Source organism: Lissotriton vulgaris, chromosome 3_1 (assembly GCF_964263255.1).
Source record: "Lissotriton vulgaris chromosome 3_1, aLisVul1.2, whole genome shotgun sequence".
NCBI classification, from domain to species: domain Eukaryota; kingdom Metazoa; phylum Chordata; class Amphibia; order Caudata; family Salamandridae; genus Lissotriton; species Lissotriton vulgaris.
Genome location: NC_141689.1, coordinates 28,449,530 through 28,468,215, shown reverse-complemented (window position 1 = coordinate 28,468,215; position 18,686 = coordinate 28,449,530).

The following is an 18,686-nucleotide window of genomic DNA, read 5'->3' as shown; positions in this document are numbered from 1 at the left end:
GTGTCTGTTTATACTGAGTGTATGTAAGGTTATATTAGAGTCTGAAGAGGTTCATTGTATTATCACATGAGTGATGTGATCAGTCATGACAAATGAGATGTCATCAGTGATGTAATTTGAGTTGTCATCAGTGATGTCATCAGTGATGTCATTTGAGATGTCATCAGTGATGTCATTTGAGTTGTCATCAGTGATGTCATCAGTGATGTCATTTGAGATGTCATCAGTGATGTCATCAGTGATGTCACTGACCATGTCATGAATGATGTAATATGTGACATCATCAGCAGTGGATTGCGGGTGCGCGATATATAGTTAGCGCTTCTAACTATATATGGAATTTCAATGGTTTTATGCGAGTAAAATAAGGTTTTGTAAATGCTAATTCCTAACTATATATGGCCTAAAACCAATGGTTTTTTCATTGAATTTTCAAGGTTTTGTAAATGCAAATTCCTAACTATATATCCACTATAACCTATGGTTTTTTCTGTGAATTTCATTGGTTTTTTAATAGCAAATATGAAAAGCTTTAAAATGTCAAGTACGTGATAGATAAAAACATTTTCGTATTTATGCACGCTGATGTGCTTTGAACGCTGCACCCCCCCCCTCCCCTCTTTTGTCTTAGTAGTACTCTCTCTTTGCAGATACTGAAGGGTAGTTAACGCAGGCCTTTACCCCCGTTGTAATCCGTCGTGCCTCCTTGTCTCTCCATTTGATTGATTGTTGTCCAAGCATTTACTGTTTTAGAATTGGTTCTCTTTGGATCATTCTCTATTTACAAACAAGCACAAAGTCGCAATACTCTGTTTAGTCTTTGCAGATAGTGAAAAATCGTGTAAAAAAATAAAAGTAATCGAACAAAATCAGTAGGCCACTAATTGGATCTCTTTTTGACCTCGCTAAAATAGAAATATTAGGAACAACCCTTCATGAGAAATACGAAAATAGTGAGATGAACTGAGCTCCACACCATGAGGGCTGCAAGACAGCTCGGCTCCATCACCCATCCCGCACAAAATAACGACAAACCCTATGCAAATATTAAAAATATAGACAACACACCAGCAAAGAAACAGGGTAAAACATTTTATTAAAAAACTATTTACATAACGTTGGTTTATAAGATGATGTCAGTAGTGGACCAATGTGTGAATAGATCGAAAACAGCACAAGGCTCCAAGATCCGGATGGCAAGCTCCTGGATGTTGGGTGCCATAGTTTAGAGTTCTGAATTTCAGCCTTTTTCAATGCCTGTGCTTTGTTGAATCAAAATGGCGGCTTGACACAAAGCTGACTCAAGCGTTGCTTCTGATGCAATGCAGACCAAAACTGGTTTTCAGTTTGTACATTTTTCTAGATTTTTCAATCCAAGTTTGGTTGACTTTGTAGAACGATGGCTTCAGATTTTCAACATACGGTGTGGTGGCGCTGACTGGGAGGGGGCGCTTCGCTCCTGCCCCCTCCCCAAGTAAGATTTTCATACGTGAAAGTACGTTAATGGTTTTGGTCCCTGAGATGCTTCGATGTCACTGCCATTCTCAAATAGCATAAGTTCTGGATGTTGGGTGCCATAGTTAACAGTTCTGAGCAGTGCTTGTAACACTGTCTGAAGCTTATTTCCACCTACTGCAGCTTCACTATTCTCAAAGTAAGTGAGTGTCGTTTGTGGACCTGACTGCATTAGAAAACAATGTGATATGTTACCTTCCTAAACAGCTTGACGGAGGCCCTTGAGGGGCGGTGTGATGGCCATGGACTCGGAGAAGACGCTTGGCTCCGACACCCTCCCCAAGTCTTATAGCACTGGTGTAGCCTGAGATCGCCCCCGACATAGGCGGCCGGCTCCCGGGGTCCGGCGGAACTTTTTGCCTTTTGATGACTCTTCAATTCTGGACCTTGTCCCACAATCCGTTTGACCTGAAGACAAGCTGTAGTGGGGCGCCCCTTTATCGTTTTAGTTGCCATTCCGCCCGCTTTTGCGACACTGTGCCTCTTCCGCCATTCAGCTCTTTACCGCCCGCTCTTGCGACTACAGCGTCTCGCTCACCATGTAGTTGAGATGCGCCCGCTCTTGCGGTGCAGCGATAGGCGGCTGCCACAGGACTCTCAAAATGGCGGCCGGCTCTTCGGTTTTGGGCCTGGTCCACTAAAATGGCCCTGGGACACCTTGGAACTCGGACGCTTGTCTGCTAGGGCTTGGGTCCCATTCTCGAAAAGCGTCCCCTCAGCCGTGAAGATTCTACAAAAGTCTTGGGGGCCTCCGACTCCCGCAGGCTTCTGGTGGGGAGCGGCTGCCATGATTGCTCGTGGAATGGCCACGACGGAGCTACGAGATGGTAGTGGTCTCATGCTGACGCCAGCTTTAGTCTGAAACATCCAGAAACACTATAGACTACCAATTCGATCAGTTCCGGTAGCGCCCCAACATGACCCGGAAGAGAAGAACTTGCCCTCCCCTCTTTGACTGATGGTTCTTGTTGCCTGTCCCCTCTGTTGTCATTTAACAGAACTTTTTGGACTGCTGAAAGGGGTTGTGTTCTGAACGCTGGTTGGTGGAGACATTTAGACTATATTCTTGACCTACGTTGTCGCGTAATGCGTTTTATGACACGCCGCGTTAGCGCACCCGGAAGTGATCCGAGGCGCGGCGCGCAGCGCGTAACGTAAGCATAACAGGTCATGTGACTTGTTAATAAAACTTTTCATTGGTTCATTTTACTTTTGTTAATTTAATGATGAAAAGCTTGGTCATATGACCTAAAAATTACGCTTTTTATTATTTTCGAACAATATTTTTTTTTCAAACATATGTTATAATATTCCAGGCTAATGTACTTTCCCGGAAAATTTACAACTGTCTTGCAAGTAAAATATATTCCTTTTTCGAGAAAAAGGGCGTTTCTTCCTTCCATGACGGAGCCGTTGAGTAAAAGAGATTCGGCCTGCTGTCTTAGTCGCCGATACGCCTGATTATCAGATTCTTATCGATCACTTTATGTTGCAGACATGAAAAACACAACTGCCCTTGACCATTTATCTTTACTGCGTTCCTACATATTATACCTTTTATCCGTCATGTAATTGGACTGCTTTATTTCACTTGCCTTTTACTGATTCGAAAACAGTCACTAAAAGTAAAAACTTTACCAATGTAAATACTACTACCGTGTTTTGTTTTAAAAACCTTTATTGTGAAAATGTCAGTATACAAATACGGGCCTATAACCACGTGGGCCGGCCACGGAGCAAACTGAAATCGTATATGATGAGGAGACATTTACACTGTAGAGGAACGTAACGAGCGGGCCATTAGGTTGCAAGAACTAAGGTGTCTAACAGTTGCGGAATCGGTGGACATACATTTTGTAATTAAAATAGAACAGGGCCACTTACAATAACATTTTCTAGATATACATTTGCGGGCAAGGAGTTACGAGTCCCATTTATACCGGCACCATTTTGGGCGAGGCCGGGCAGGTCCAAGATATAGTCAAAATGTCTCCACCAACCATCGGCCAGACCAGAACCCCTTTCGGCCCTTTATGCTACAAGATGGTGTCTTCCATTCAGAAAATATTGTTGGCAGCATTTTGAAAGGAAACAGAAACAGCCGTTCTCCTAGTGAGTTTCACATTGTTACATTTAGGAAGAATGTTGAAGAGTAGTATGTGGAAAATCTGAAGCCATTTTTCTACAAACTCTCAATCAGACTTGGATGGAAAAAAAAAACCTGAAGAATGTACAAACTGAAAACCAATTTTTGTCTGTATAGCACCAACAGTAACGCTTGAGTCAGCTTTGTGTCAAGCCGCCATTTTCATTCAATCAATAGCGTCCCCCTGCACACATTCAGGGACCTGGTCGTGTCTTCAGATGAAACGCATTGTAGGAAAAGAAGCAGAAAGGAAAAGGAAAAAAGTTCCGCCGGACCTAGTGAAGCTGCAGCAGGTGCAAATAAGCTTCAGACAGACTTACAAGCACTGCTCAGAACTCTCAACTGAGGCACTCAACAACCAGGACTTGCCATTCGGATCTTGGTGCCTTGTGCTGGTTCCGACCTATTCACACATCGGTCCACTACTGACATCACCTCATAAGCCAACGGGGCACCCCACGCCGACTTTCGGCGCAGCATTGTAGGATGGCCACACCAGTGCGGCAACTTGCTGGACACAACATCGGGGCCATCCAGATCTCGGCGCGTTCGACTCACTGTACCGCAACAGTGACCGCAACTCAGCTGGACACGCCGTCTTTCGGCGCAGCATTGTAGGATGGCCACACCAGTGCGGCAATTTGCTGGACACCACCTCGGTGCCATCCGGATCTCGGCGCGTTCGAGTCACTGTACCGCAACAGTGACCGCAATTCAGCTGGACACGCCGTCTTTCGGCGCAGCATTGTAGGATGGCCACACCAGTGCGGCAATTTGCTGGACACCACCTCGGTGCCATCCGGATCTCGGCGCGTTCGAGTCACTGTACCGCAACAGTGACCGCAATTCAGCTGGACACGCCGTCTTTCGGCGCAGCATTGTAGGATGGCCACACCAGTGCGGCAATTTGCTGGACACCACCTCGGTGCCATCCGGATCTCGGCGCGTTCGAGTCACTGTACCGCAACAGTGACCGCAACTCAGCTGGACACGCCGTCTTTCGGCGCAGCATTGTAGGATGGCCACACCAGTGCGGCAATTTGCTGGACACCACCTCGGTACCATCCGGATCTCGGCCCGTTGTGCTGCCTTCGGCCTATTCGCACATCGGTCCGCTACTGACGCCGCCTCACGTGCCAACGGATTTTCTACGCTTTTTGTAGCCCTATGCCGCATAACAGGTCATGTGACTTGTTTATAAAACTTTTCATTGGTTCATTTTACTTTTGGTTTCCTAAAGATGGAAGGCTTGGTCATATGACCTAAAAATAACACTTTTCATTGGTTTAGAACATTTTTTTTTCCCAAACGATGAAAGCCCCACCTTGTTTCTGGATCATTCAGACTGAAGCTGGCGTCAGCATGAGAGCACCACCATCTCGTGGCTCCGTCGTGGTCATTCCGCGAGCAATCATGGCAGCCGCTCCCCACCGGATTCCTGCGGGAGTCGGGGGCCCCCAAGACTTTTGTACAATCTTCACGGCTGAGGGGACGCTTTTCAAGAATGGAGCCCAAGCCCTAGCAGGCAAGCGTCCGAGTTCCAAAGTGTCCCAGGGCCATTTCAGTGGACCAGGCCTAAAACCGAGGAGCCGTCCGCCATTTTAAGAGCCATGTGGCAACCGCCTATCGCTGCACTGCAAGAGTGGGAGCAACTCAACAACATGGTGAGCGAGACGCTGTAGCCGCAAGAGCGGGCGCAACTCAGCTAGATGGCCGCCACCTGGGGAGGCCCGTTCACGCCGCCTCCCCCACGCCCCCCCCCGGGCCGCCGCACGCCAATTTTCGGAGCAGCATTGTAGGATACCAAAACCAGTGCGGCAGTTTACTGGACATCACCTGGGTGCCTGTCGTACATGTTGTGTCAGCCATGTGACACTGGACACAGACCGCTACTGACGAGGCCTCCCCCCGCACCACCCGGGACGCCCCACGCTGTTTTTCTGTGCTGCATTGCAGGATCCCTAAACCAGTGCGGCACCCAGGCGACATCACCTGGGTGCCGTCCAGAACTCTGCACGTTGTGCTGCCTTGGGACTATTCGCATAAAAGACAGCTTCTAACCATTGTTGCTTTTTGTGTTGAGAAATGTTTAAATGTTTTTAGTTTTTGTTCCGTTCGTTAAAGTTAGTAGTTAATAAAGTTTTATAACCTTACTTTGTTGGAGTGTTATCTATTTTTTTAAAAACGGGTGAATGGGGCCTTGAATCGGGTTATTGTCATGTGTGGGCTTTGGAAGTGTGCTGCTGCAGGATCGGACATTTCAAACTCAAATGCACGTTCTTTTTCTTACCTTTCCGAAGCATGGAGCGCAATAGCAAGCAGAGAAAGGGTGATGCACGTGTTGAACACTACCTGACCTGGCAAGTTGCTGGCAGTGCCCCCCCGCCCGCTCCTGAAAGAGGGCACACACACACACCGCCGCTCCGAGTACTTCACAAATCTTTAAAAGACCATGCGCTTGTTCATGAGGCTTAAATGGTTTATCACCTCTTCTAGAACCCCTGCATCGACCCTCTGACGTTTCCTGGAAAAATTACCATGTAACACAATACCAAGCCCTGTCAACTGAAACCCCCAAGGAATCGTGGGGCATATTATCAAGGGGGTTTATCTCCGCTTTTTTGGCTTTAAAAGCCTTGAAAGCGGAGATAAAATTATCTCCCTATTACCAAGCTGTCGCTAACACCAGTTAGTGACAGCTAAAAGGAGATAGCGACCATCTTGGGCCCCGCTTTGCTTGTCAGTGATACTTATCACTAATGACATGCAAAGTGGCGTGCCAAGATGTTAGCGACTAGAAACAGTCCCTAACATCGCTACCTTCTATTACCAACTTTTGGAGATATCCCGCTAAGCGCGAATATCTCCAAAATCTAACACCTGCCCTGAGCAGTTCTTAGCCATGTTATCCAATGGGAGGTGGATAACATGGCTAAGAGCATTAGGTCGATAATACATGAATATCGCTGACTTTTCTGCGATAATAGCAAGGTTTATCTGCGATAAAAATCGCCGATGTACGGCGATAATTTTTGTCTCTAAACAAGTTAGAGACAAAAATTATCGCTAGTTGTTCGTAATATGCCCCCGGGTTTTTGCTTGCAGAAATCGGGAGGCGGGAGACTAGCACTGAAATCAGTAGTCACACGCCTGAATCGGGAGGATTGGCATGTCTCTACAGCTGGGGCCATAAACTACATCCGCAGGGTTAGGTGATAGCCTGGGACCAGCCTGGCATCTAAAATGGCTGCTGTGCACGACAAAATTGTGGCATTGGAAAAAAGGCAAGATGGCGCAGCCGCTGGAAGAGATGTATCAACATATATCAGCCTCCTCAGCCACCCTCAGGAAACATAGGGGATTAGGATACGTCTCCCGCACCCCCTTACACCTAGTACTTTAATTAACGAAGCACAAAATGGCGAATTCCCGTTTCGCTACCAGTTTGCGGCCCAGTTCGCGGCCCGTGAAGCGCTTCTACCGTGAAAAATCATTTTTTTTTTATTTTCCCCACGGGACCCTTTAATAACCCCAACAACATTCCTAGGGGGTCAAGAGGGGGATACCTTGCCCCCTTTCATTAAATTCCCCCTTAGTTTTTCACCTTTTCTTCTCTCTCGATCCTACCGAGAGACAAGATGGCGGCCGCTCCGGACTGTTTAGAATGTTGACAGACACTGGAGAGCCAATCAGCTTTCTGCGCGCAAAGTTCCGATAAGCGAAAAGTAAGCGGACCGGATCGCTGCCCGGAGCGCTGTTACAGATATATATCTTGATTTAAACGTTAATTTCTCAAAATCCACTGAAGCACATATATTGAGACCTAGCAAAGGCACATCGGGCTAACAGTCCCTACAATTTTGCCAAGTTTCGTGCAAATCCATTCAGCCGTTCGAGCTAAAAGTGAGTCCAACCGCCCTATGGAAAACTCAATGCAAAAAACGCGTTTTGGGACCCCCCTTTTTTCTCAGCCCCCCCTTGACGAAACCCCACCAAATTTTCAGGGGCTGCTCAGAAACAAAATGTGCCATTTTCCTGAAAATTTCAGCCGATTCCGTCCACAAACGTCAAAGTTATTAGACATAGAATTTTCAGAAATCCCATAGGGAATTAATCCTAACTATATATACCTACTGGCTATCGCCAGTAGGTAATATATATATATATATATATATATATATATATATATATATATATATATATATATATATATATATATATATATATATATATCTCACAACGAAACACCCCTCCGGTTGGAAAGGAAAGAGGCCACTCGGGGAAACCAATTGGGAGCCATTTATTCAGACCAAACAGCATGATGCATTTCGGCAAGATGTGCCTTCCTCAGATGCTGCTACAAACAGGTTAAAACTCCACCCACGCTTTTTAAAGTATCTTGCCTTGTCATCATTGGACGGTAAGTTCCCTCCCCAGATCACATGTTCGTTCACCCAAAGCAGTCCAAGGTGAACTACACTTCCCAGAAAGCACCGCTCCCTGGTGGGTGCAACGTGGAGAAGGAATCTCTAGTCAGGGAAAAGACGCGATATGAGCATGGAGTGTCCCGGTTCAAATGGTGTCCTCAGGCTCCCTTGGGTCCCCTTAACGCTATATATATATATTACCTACTGGCGATAGCCAGTAGGTATATATAGTTAGGACCTAGTTTCCATAGGAAATCCACAACATTCTATTGGGAATAACTTTGGAGGCGGTTGAGGAATTTGTGTGTAATTTTCCAAAATTTAGGCCAGCTCCGCTCCGCTCCTTCCCTTGAAGTTTTGGTGGGATTCGTCATGCGGGGCCGAGAAAAAAGGGGGGTCCCAAAACGTGTTTTCCCTATGTTAATTTCCATAGGACGTTCAGACACGGCTACAGCCCGAAACACTGAATGGAATTACACCAAACTTTGCAAAATTGTAGGGACTGGTACGCAGAAGTGCCTTTTCTATATTTGGTTTAAATCGCTCCAGTGGTTTTTATGAAAACTAACTTCAAAAACACATATATATCTATATAAGCTTACTGTAAGCTTACGGTACTCTGTACCTTCCTGAGTATGAGCTGCATTCTGATTGGCTGCCAATGTCTGTCAACACTCCAAAACAGAAATTGTTGGCAGCCATCTTGTGCCTCGCTAGACTGAGGCACAGGAACGCAGAAAAACAAACGTGTAGAACGCAAAAAGGTGGCAGGGTAGAAGCACCCTGACCCCCTAGGCCTGCTCAGGGGGTCCCACAAGAACCCCCAGGCCCCAAAAAGAAAGTTTTTCTTTTGAAAAATCACGGGGTACGCCATCTTGGGACCAATATACATGATAACACCTCATTAAAAAGCATTGCAGTTAATAGAGGGTTTTAGGACTTTAGTTACATTATAAATCATTTGTTGATAGTACCATACTCATTTTAGGAATTGTGGTGTGTGCTAAGGTGATTTTACCATGTAAAAAAGCCTTCTGCTGGGATATCATGAATCATGTTTGAAAGAAAACTATTATCTCATGCTTTTCCCACAGTGGTTTGGAAGGGGATCAATAAGCTAAACTGAGAGCATATTTTCTGTAAATTCACATTATCTTTCTCAGTCATGTGAGCATGAAGTCTGACATTCTCAGTAAAACATGTACATCCAACAAGGACAGAGACTGTCAGTTGATTCCTTTGTGTTCTACTGCAGCTTCCCAGAGTGTTCTAAAGAACAACTAGAGCGCTAACAGTCCTACTTATTACAAAGGTATGGCACACCTGAAGCCATCTTGATTGGAATAAAGTAGTAACTCTTAAAACATTTAATTTAAAAAGGAACAAAATGAGGGGGTTCATTTTGCCATAGAAAGTATGAGTAGTGCTTAAGAAAGAAAAATGAGGGCACATTTTGAGTGACTTCTCAAATCCACTTCTATTTCATTAAAAAAATTCTGACATGCAGACTGAAACATGCACTTTGAATACCAGCAGCAGACTTCCCTGGTGAGCAGTAGCTTTACTACAGTGATCTCATGAACAACTAGAGTGCTAACATTCAGAATTTATGGCAAATGTGTGACACATCTGAATGCCTTCTTGATGGAACCAAAGTAAACAAGCAATGAAAATGCAATATATCTCGCCCTCGTTTAAGTTAAAGCCATTCTGTTTGTAATGAGGTGGCTTTTTAGCTTTGCTTTTATTAGTGTTTTTCAAACTTTCATGTAAATAACATGCATATGTATGCATATATGTATATGTATGCATGCATTTATATTTGTATTTATATAGATATGCAGATTATATATGTTTATATATGTATGTATATATATATTCACTGGAAAAACCATAGGTTTGACACCAGTTATAGTTAGCTGGAAATTTTACGGATATAAAACCAATGAAATTCCACGTTATAGTTAGTTGAACTTACTATAACTTGCGCATGCAATGCACTGCTGATGACGTCACATATTACAACACTCATGACATAGTCAGTGACATCACTCATGACATCACTGATGACACCATCCTTGTGACATAGTGACAGACCTCCTTTCACTGTAATGTAACCCTTGAAACACATATTCAAAAATAGAAACTGAAATTTTTAAAAAAAGGGAGATACCCATATCAGTTACAACAACCAATTCAGTAATTCCACCATCTATATACACATCCACTCATTCACCAACAGTTCTATATAGTCACTCATACATATACTCACTCATCATATGAAGTGATACACCTATACATCCTGTTACACACCGACAGTCATCCAAAAGTTACTCACACACATACTCACACGTGCAAATAAACTATTGAACATCCATTTATTTGAATATAGAGTTATACACACACTTCCACCTTACTTCTTTGAAAATTACACATATTTATTCTCTTAAACAATCACTTATAGAAACACATACTTATTTAAACAGGAACTCTTACAATCTCTTACTCTCACATATACTCACTTATATACATCAATATTCACATATACTAGATTAAAACATATGTAGTTACTGATAAAGACACTAGTGAGACAGTCATTCACTCACTAACACACACATATACACACTCATCCCCCCATACAGTCCTGCACATATGCTGTCTTCAAAACACATACAAACAGAGAGTCAGTCACTCATGCATCTATGTGCTAAGTAATACCCCCACCAAACCATATAGACACTCATACTGATACTAAGAAAACATCTAATAACCCATATACATACACATGTAGCTACTTACCAACACATGCAGCCACTAATACATATATTTAAATATTTAAACATTACTCATTAATATTTATTTTTCAGAAAGACACACATTCACTGGATGGTGTCATCAGTGATGTCATGAGTGATGTCACTGACCATGTCATGAGTGATGTAATATGTGACGTCATCAACAGTGCATTGCACGCGCAAGTTATAGTAAGTCCAACTAACTATAACGTGGAATTTCATTGGTTTTATATCAGTAAAATTTCCAGCTAACTATAACTTGTGTCAAACCTATGGTTTTTTCAGTGAATTTCATAGGTTTTGTAAATGCTACTTCCTAACTATAACGTGTGTAAAACCTATGGTTTTTTTAGTGAATTTTATAGGTTTTGTAAATGCTACTTCCTAACTATAACGTGTGTAAAACCTATGGTTTTTTCAGTGAATTTCATAGGTTTTTTAAATGCTACTTCCTGACTATAACGTGTGTAAAACCTATGTTTTTTTCAGTGAATTTCATAGGTTTTTTGAATGCTACTTACTAACTATAACGGATATAACTAAAATGAATATCGCCTTACTAGGCTTTCCTGCGCGACCGGGTACGCGCACCCGCCTATATATTTCGTAAAAACTTTGCAATTTGCACTTATTGAATTTCTTCATAGACCCATCAAAGAACTTATAGTACGTCAAAGAGAATGAACCTAGGCTTCTTTTTTATTTTTATGAAGCTTTTATTAAATGGAGCCGAATGTCTTTTTAAACTTTCGTGTGTGACCGGATGTACACACCTTGGTATTTTTTTAAGAAATATAAAAGATTTTATAGTTTAATAATTGTATGCTTGAATCGAGCTTAGAAGATATGCAAAATCCGGATTTGTTAGGATTTACTCCTTTTCACGTTTTGCACCTTCGCTGAATTACACCGCTACTTCTAAATAACGTACGTGACTAGATACTGTCACCACGTACACGTCCTGAGAAGCGCATGTGAAGTCATGTGACTTGAAAACAACACTTCCAATTGGTTCTTAGTAGTTTCTATTCTGGAATTTACACAGAGCACTCCACCCACTTCCCTCACTATCTTTTCTACTCTTAAGAGCGAACAACGTCCAACATCTTTCGGAAGACTTTGCTGAAATGGCTGCCGTTCCGCATTCATCTTCCGAATCTGAAGAAAATGAGCGACTACCTTTAAAAAGAAGAAAGGAATCTTTTATTTGGCAATTTTTCACTTATCCTGAAGAACAAAAGAAAGTGAATGCGCCAAAAGTAACCTGCACGATTTGCAAATCGGTTCTCTCAAGAGGAAATCCAACAAAAAAATATTCCTTTTCCATACATACCATGGTGCGGCATGTCAAACAAGTGCACCCTGAGCCTTATGCAAAGGCATCCACAAGAGCCCTGGCCACGCTATTACCATCAGAATTGGCCAGCACATCTTCTGGGGACGACCTGTATCTCCATCGAGTGCTGAAATGGACTTGAGACCATATCTTGCGAAGGTGCACATGAAATGCAACGAGTGTGGAGAAATTCTTCTGTACGGCGAGCAGGGCCTCATTCTTTTTAAACTAAAAATTGAGAGTCATAAATGCCCCAAGAAAAGGTAAATTTCTTCATTTCATTTTGATTGTGTGTCATACTTAAAAATGTTGTTGCAAGTTCAAAAAATCAAGAACAACATAACACTTGTTTAAAAAAAAAAAAAAAAAAAAAGTTCTTTTCAGAACTAACTCTTTGTACCAAAGAGAGCTCCAGGAGCATATTATAAAGGGGGTATATGTCCGCTTTTTTGGCTTACTTTCGTGCGCGACCGGGTGCGCGCACCCGCCTATATATTCCGTGAAAACTCTGCAATTTGAACTTATTGAATTTCTTCATATACCCATCAAAGAACTTATAGTACGTCAAAGAGACTAAACCTAGGCTTTTTTTAAATTATTTTGAAAATAAATGGAGCCGAATGTCTTTTTAAACTTTCGTGCGTGACCGAATGTACACACCTTGGTATTTTTAAAAAAATATAAATTTTTTTATAGGTTAACAATTATATGCTTGAATCGAGCTCAGAAGATATATAAAATCCGGATGTGTTTCGATTTACTCCTTTTCACGTTTTGTAGCTTCGCTGAATTAGACCGCTACTTCCAAATGACGTACGTGACTAGATACTGTCACTGCGTACACGTCCTGAGACGCGCATATGAAGTCATGTGACTTGAAAACAACACTTCCAATTGGTTCTTAGTAGTTTCTATTCTGCAATTTACACGGAACACTGCACCCACTTCCCTGGAGAAAAAGTTTAGCGCAAAACTGTTAAAGCCTCCTCTAATCAAACATTCGACATCGTTAACATAACAGTGTAGTAAATAAAACTAAATCCACCCCGTCCCTTAATTACTAGGGACACATTACTGTCTGAAAACAACTTTTGTTTTCACGCGATAATGTGAAATACTGAGCCTCTTACCGGATTTTCTATCACATATGTGTTCCCTTTGATGTTGAAGCACTAACACCGTGTAAAATACCACTGATAGCGGTGATATTTTTAACGCCGAGCACCGGCGATTTTTATCGCTTAGAAGTCTTGCTATTATGAAGGTTTATCTCGTAAGTCTCTGATTCTCAAACTGTGCAACGCGGCTCCCCTGTGTGCCGTAATGAGGTGCCAGGGGCGCCGCGCACACTCTAGTGTGACTAACCATCCATAAATTCCACGGACATCTCTACCCTGTTATCAGCAATTGTAAGCATCAAAAGGAGCTGCGCTGTGCCCCTCTGAGAGGCCTCACTCCCACTGCTGCAGTGCCTTGGCAGTCCTCCAGATGCACAGGACAGCCCCTCCGATCCATTGAAGTTCTGTGTCGGTCTCAATGAAAATAAGCACTGAAGAATATTCAAGTATGTAGTACTCCTCCTGCTACAGAGACAGACAATTTTTTTATGAAAAGGATGCTGTTGGAATTGAAAATCTATGATCCGGTTAGAACCACGAAAGACCCCAAAAAAGTACGATATAAAACTTTGCAGTGGATTTTTAAGGTCAAAACTCAGTTTTTTAAATTTTATGATTTACCCAATGTGAGTAATAAGACGAATTTAATGAATTTTAGCCTGGGAGAAGTAGGACATATGGATAAAAATATAATAACTCTTTGGAAGCAAAATGGTTTTGAAAAAATTGAAGACTTCCTACTGGGAAATAGGTGGAAATCCTGGGATGAAATTCACGGCCAGTTAATTCACTCGCACACAATTCTGAACTGGTCATTTATTACGATAAATCCAAAACTCAGGGAACTCAATATAGGAAACTTATCCCACAAAGAAAATATTTCCATTTCCCTTAATAATAAAACACAAAAGAAAATGAGTATCTGGATTAAAATATTAACAGAAAGTAAGGACCAGGACTTTTACAGCAAGATAATTGAACAATGGAAAAAAATGGAAGATATTATAATTAATCAACAGGTATGGGACAAAATAAACAAATTTAATAAAACCATCTTTTGAGGAGCAAACTTTAAACGTATGCAATTTTACAATAAATGGTTAATATATAGAACCCCGTCCTTTTTACATAATATCTTCCCCCTAGTAGCCGATAAATGCTTTCGATGTGAAGAAAAAGGCACTTGGAGACAGATTATCTGGGAGTGTCCAAAAATCCAGGTTTTATGGAAGGAAATAGAAAAATATCTTTCAATCGTCCCTAAAACAAATATTATATTTAATGATCTAATTCCCCTCCTAGGCTGCTCTCCTGTCCACAACCAATATGATGAGCCCCTTTTTATAGCTCCTCTAATAGCTAAATCCCTTATATTCCAGTCCTGGAGAACAGATTCTGTCCCATCCTTCCAGGCATGGAAGGCAAAATTACAGCGAATCCAGGGTAGGGAGAAAAAATATGCCCTTAGATCAGGGGCTCTCAAAAAATATGATAAATATTGGAGTGTGTTCGAAGTTTATATTTCTCTTGTTATTATTTAACCTGGTTTATGCTTTATTGAAATTATTTATTAGTCTATTACGACGGTTCTACCTCTGTACGCTGCACTTTAGAACTTAGCTTTGGAATATTAATTGTGAAAACGTTTATTATATATGTATGCTATGTACTTTTTCAATTCTAAACAAAATCTTTTGGTTATTCGAACTAGTTTACTAATTGTCTGCTCTTACACAATTTTGCACTTTATAACTTAAATGTTAAAACAACAATTTGTATGAATGTTTTCCAGTATTTTCCTTCCTCGTACTATACTAATTGGATTTCAATTGTATTGTATTGCTATATTTGAACTCTCAATAAAAATAATTAAAAAAAAAAAACACTTCCAATTGGTTCTTAGTAGTTTCTATTCTGCAATTTACACGGAACACTGCACCCACTTCCCTGGAGAAAAAGTTTATAGCAAAACTGTTAAAGCCTCCTCTAATCAAACATTCGACATCGTTAACATAACAGTGTAGTAAATAAAACTAAATCCACCTCGTCCCTTAATTACAAGGGACAAATTACTGTCTGAAAACAACTTTTGTTTTCACGCGATAATGTGAAATACTGAGCCTGTTACCGGATTTTCTATCACATATGTGTTCCCATTGATGTTGAAGCACTAACACCGTGTAAAATACCACCGATAGCGGTGATATTTTTAACGCCGAGCACCGGCGATTTTAATCGCCTAGAAGTCTTGCTATTATGAAGGTTTATCTCGTAAGTCTCTGATTCTCAAACTGTGCAACGCGGCTCCCCTGTGTGCCGTAATGAGGTGCCAGGGGCGCCGCGCACACTCTAGTGTGACTAACCATCCATAAATTCCACGGACATCTCTACCCTGGTATCTGCAATTGTAAGCATCAAAAGGAGCTGCGCTGTGCCCCTCTGAGAGACCTCACTCCCACTGCTGCAGTGCCTTGGCAGTCCTCCAGATGCACAGGACAGCCCCTCCGATCCATTGAAGTTCTGTGTCGGTCTCAATGAAAATAAGCACTGAAGAATATTCAAGTATGTAGTACTCCTCCTGCTACAGCATACAAAATGCATTCTGTAACGTATAAAAAAGTGAAACACCCACGCTACAATCATATAGAACACTTCCTCTGAAGAAGCCTGTGAATAACTTTTAAAACATGAGGTTAACCTTTTTTTACTCTCTCATCATTGTTAAAGATAAGTATTTACAATACTATATTAAACAATGCCATAGTTGTTGCTTTTTTATTTAAAGAATCTTGCAATCACTCACAAATTCAATACTCATGGCTTCTTTTTCGTGACAAAAATCTTGCAATATTACATATCTACATAGAATAACAGAAAAAAACATAACACTACAAAGGCCGAACACTCTACTAAACACAGATTTGTAACCTATAGGGTAGATTTATGTTAACTACTTCATACCCAGATATGCACCAGTTAATGTGCACCACAGTATACTAGTGCTCCGTCACCCATAGTGTGCCACATTTAAAATGTGGCACACCATGGTACAAAAACAGCATACATGCGTAACACATCTGTGCTGAAAAAGTAATACATTGCTAGAGTTGCATCGCAAGTGTGATGCAGCTCCAGCAAGGCTCACCAGTGCACTATATTCACAATGCTGCGTCAATACCTACACCTGCTTCAAGCACATGCACAGTTTTGAAACAGCATGGGCCTGAAAGTCACTCAGTGAAATCTCATGGATTACAGTCAGCCACTTTCAAGACGCATTCCTTCAGAGGAACACTTCCTTATGGTGCAGGGCTTTAGAATGTGACATATCTCCTAGATTCATAACGTTGTAAATATGGTACATTATTTCCACTGTCATTGTATTAAATAAACTGACGAAATTGTGGCGCAAAGAGACGCAACGTCAACATAAAGCTAACACAATGTGTTTTAAAGTGCCCTTTACATTACAACCAACACTCTCTTTGAAGAGACCCCTCAGGTTTTTTTAACACCTGTTAAGTCCTTCCATGCTCATGACAGAGCCGCTCCGTCACGAGCATCGCCTGAGCTGTCCTCAGGACGGACTAGTTTTGTCATGGGCTTGCCGCTGTGCTTGCACAGCACTAATATTGCGCCTCCATGACACGTTCTGTTGACTAAGCGGAGCCATGACAGAACCACTGTATCATGAACAGATCTCAACCGTGGCTCGTGAAGGAGTGGCTCTATCATGAGCATAGAAGTACCACTCAGCCCCCCGGCCCCCTAATGCTGAGGCAGAATTGCAACTGCAGCAAAGGACTTAAACTCCTGGAAAGAAGAACATGTAACATTTAATATCATTTCCCACCAATGTTTTCATTTATCAGTGTTGCTGAACTCACTCAGTGAAATGTCGCTCATTTCATTAAATCACTTTTAAAGCATGCCTTATAACAATGCACCCAATCCTATGTGGAAGTGCTTATATTAAACATGACATTGCTTTAAGCAGGATAGACAAAAAAATTACGTAGTGATGTAAAAGTTTCATTATTTTTTATACTTACCTAAAAAATAGTAAAAAAGTAAAGTAAATTTCTTTTAAAAACGTAGTACCTGTGGAAGAAAAGTAAAAATAAGATTATAATGTACATTTCATAAAAGAAAAAAAAGTAGGAGTCAATAAGAGAGAGCCAGAGAAAACTCTCAGATGTTATTAGTTGTACTTACCTTATAAATATAATATCTGTGGAAGACAGTAAAAAAATATGTTATAATACATATTTCTAAATTCAATGTAACAAAATAACTCAAACAACATATTAAATGGTATATTTTTGCTGTCCTCAGAATACATTGATTTTCACTATAAATAGTGATTTCAATATTAATCATCATATAACAGCGGGGGAAAAAAAACACAATCAAAATGATTGTGTTTAAAAAACCCATCCAAAATCTCCATACATATTATAAATGAAAAAAACATGTCTTAAATGTTTTTCTCAAATTCACAATTTCTTGAGTAAGCACACTACATCTTTCACAGTTACAAACTAATTCAACTATACGACCTATTTTTCAATATATCTCAACAAAGCCCCGTGCAAGTATCTCCTATAAAAATCTATCTTAAGGACACATTTTCTTCTCTCATACCTTTCCGCGTTGCCAAATTGTATAAGTTAACTCGTTATCTTTTAAATACCTCTCCCAAAAACTTGACACGTGGCCAAATACTATGAGTTAAGTAGTTTTTTTTCTGAAATTTCTTAATCTTAGTCTTATGTATTCTTTTGTGAACCTTTACAGTTAAAATTTGTAACATGTTTTATACCATCAAACATTAACTAAATTTGTACCTGATGTTATCACTATGCCAAACACAAATTTCATTTATAGATTTGTACACCCTCAGTCACATGATATTTGTAAACAAGAAAGTTTCATATCTTTACAGTATTCATCTTCCTACAGCAAGTCATTCTACTGAAATTTGGGTTCCAAAAATAGCAGATTGGAGTTAGTTAAGGCAAAAGGCAAACATGTCTTAAAAGTCAATTGGCTATCATTGCAAAGCGTCCAGCCACTTGCACACTTCAAATAAGCTGTATAATGTCCTGATGATGTGGAAGGCCCTTCATGAAAAATAATGGCTACAGTTACAAATGTTCTTCTAGAAATAGATACTTGAGAAGCCACAAAATTTTTAATTAAAGTTGACAATTTACTCCCATCAGCTCTGCATCGTTGAAACATTAAAATTACATATTGTCCATATCTATCGATAAATAAAGTTGATAACATTTCAGACTTACATTGAGAACAGACCATGTTCTGATGCGCATCTTTAACTAGTTTATT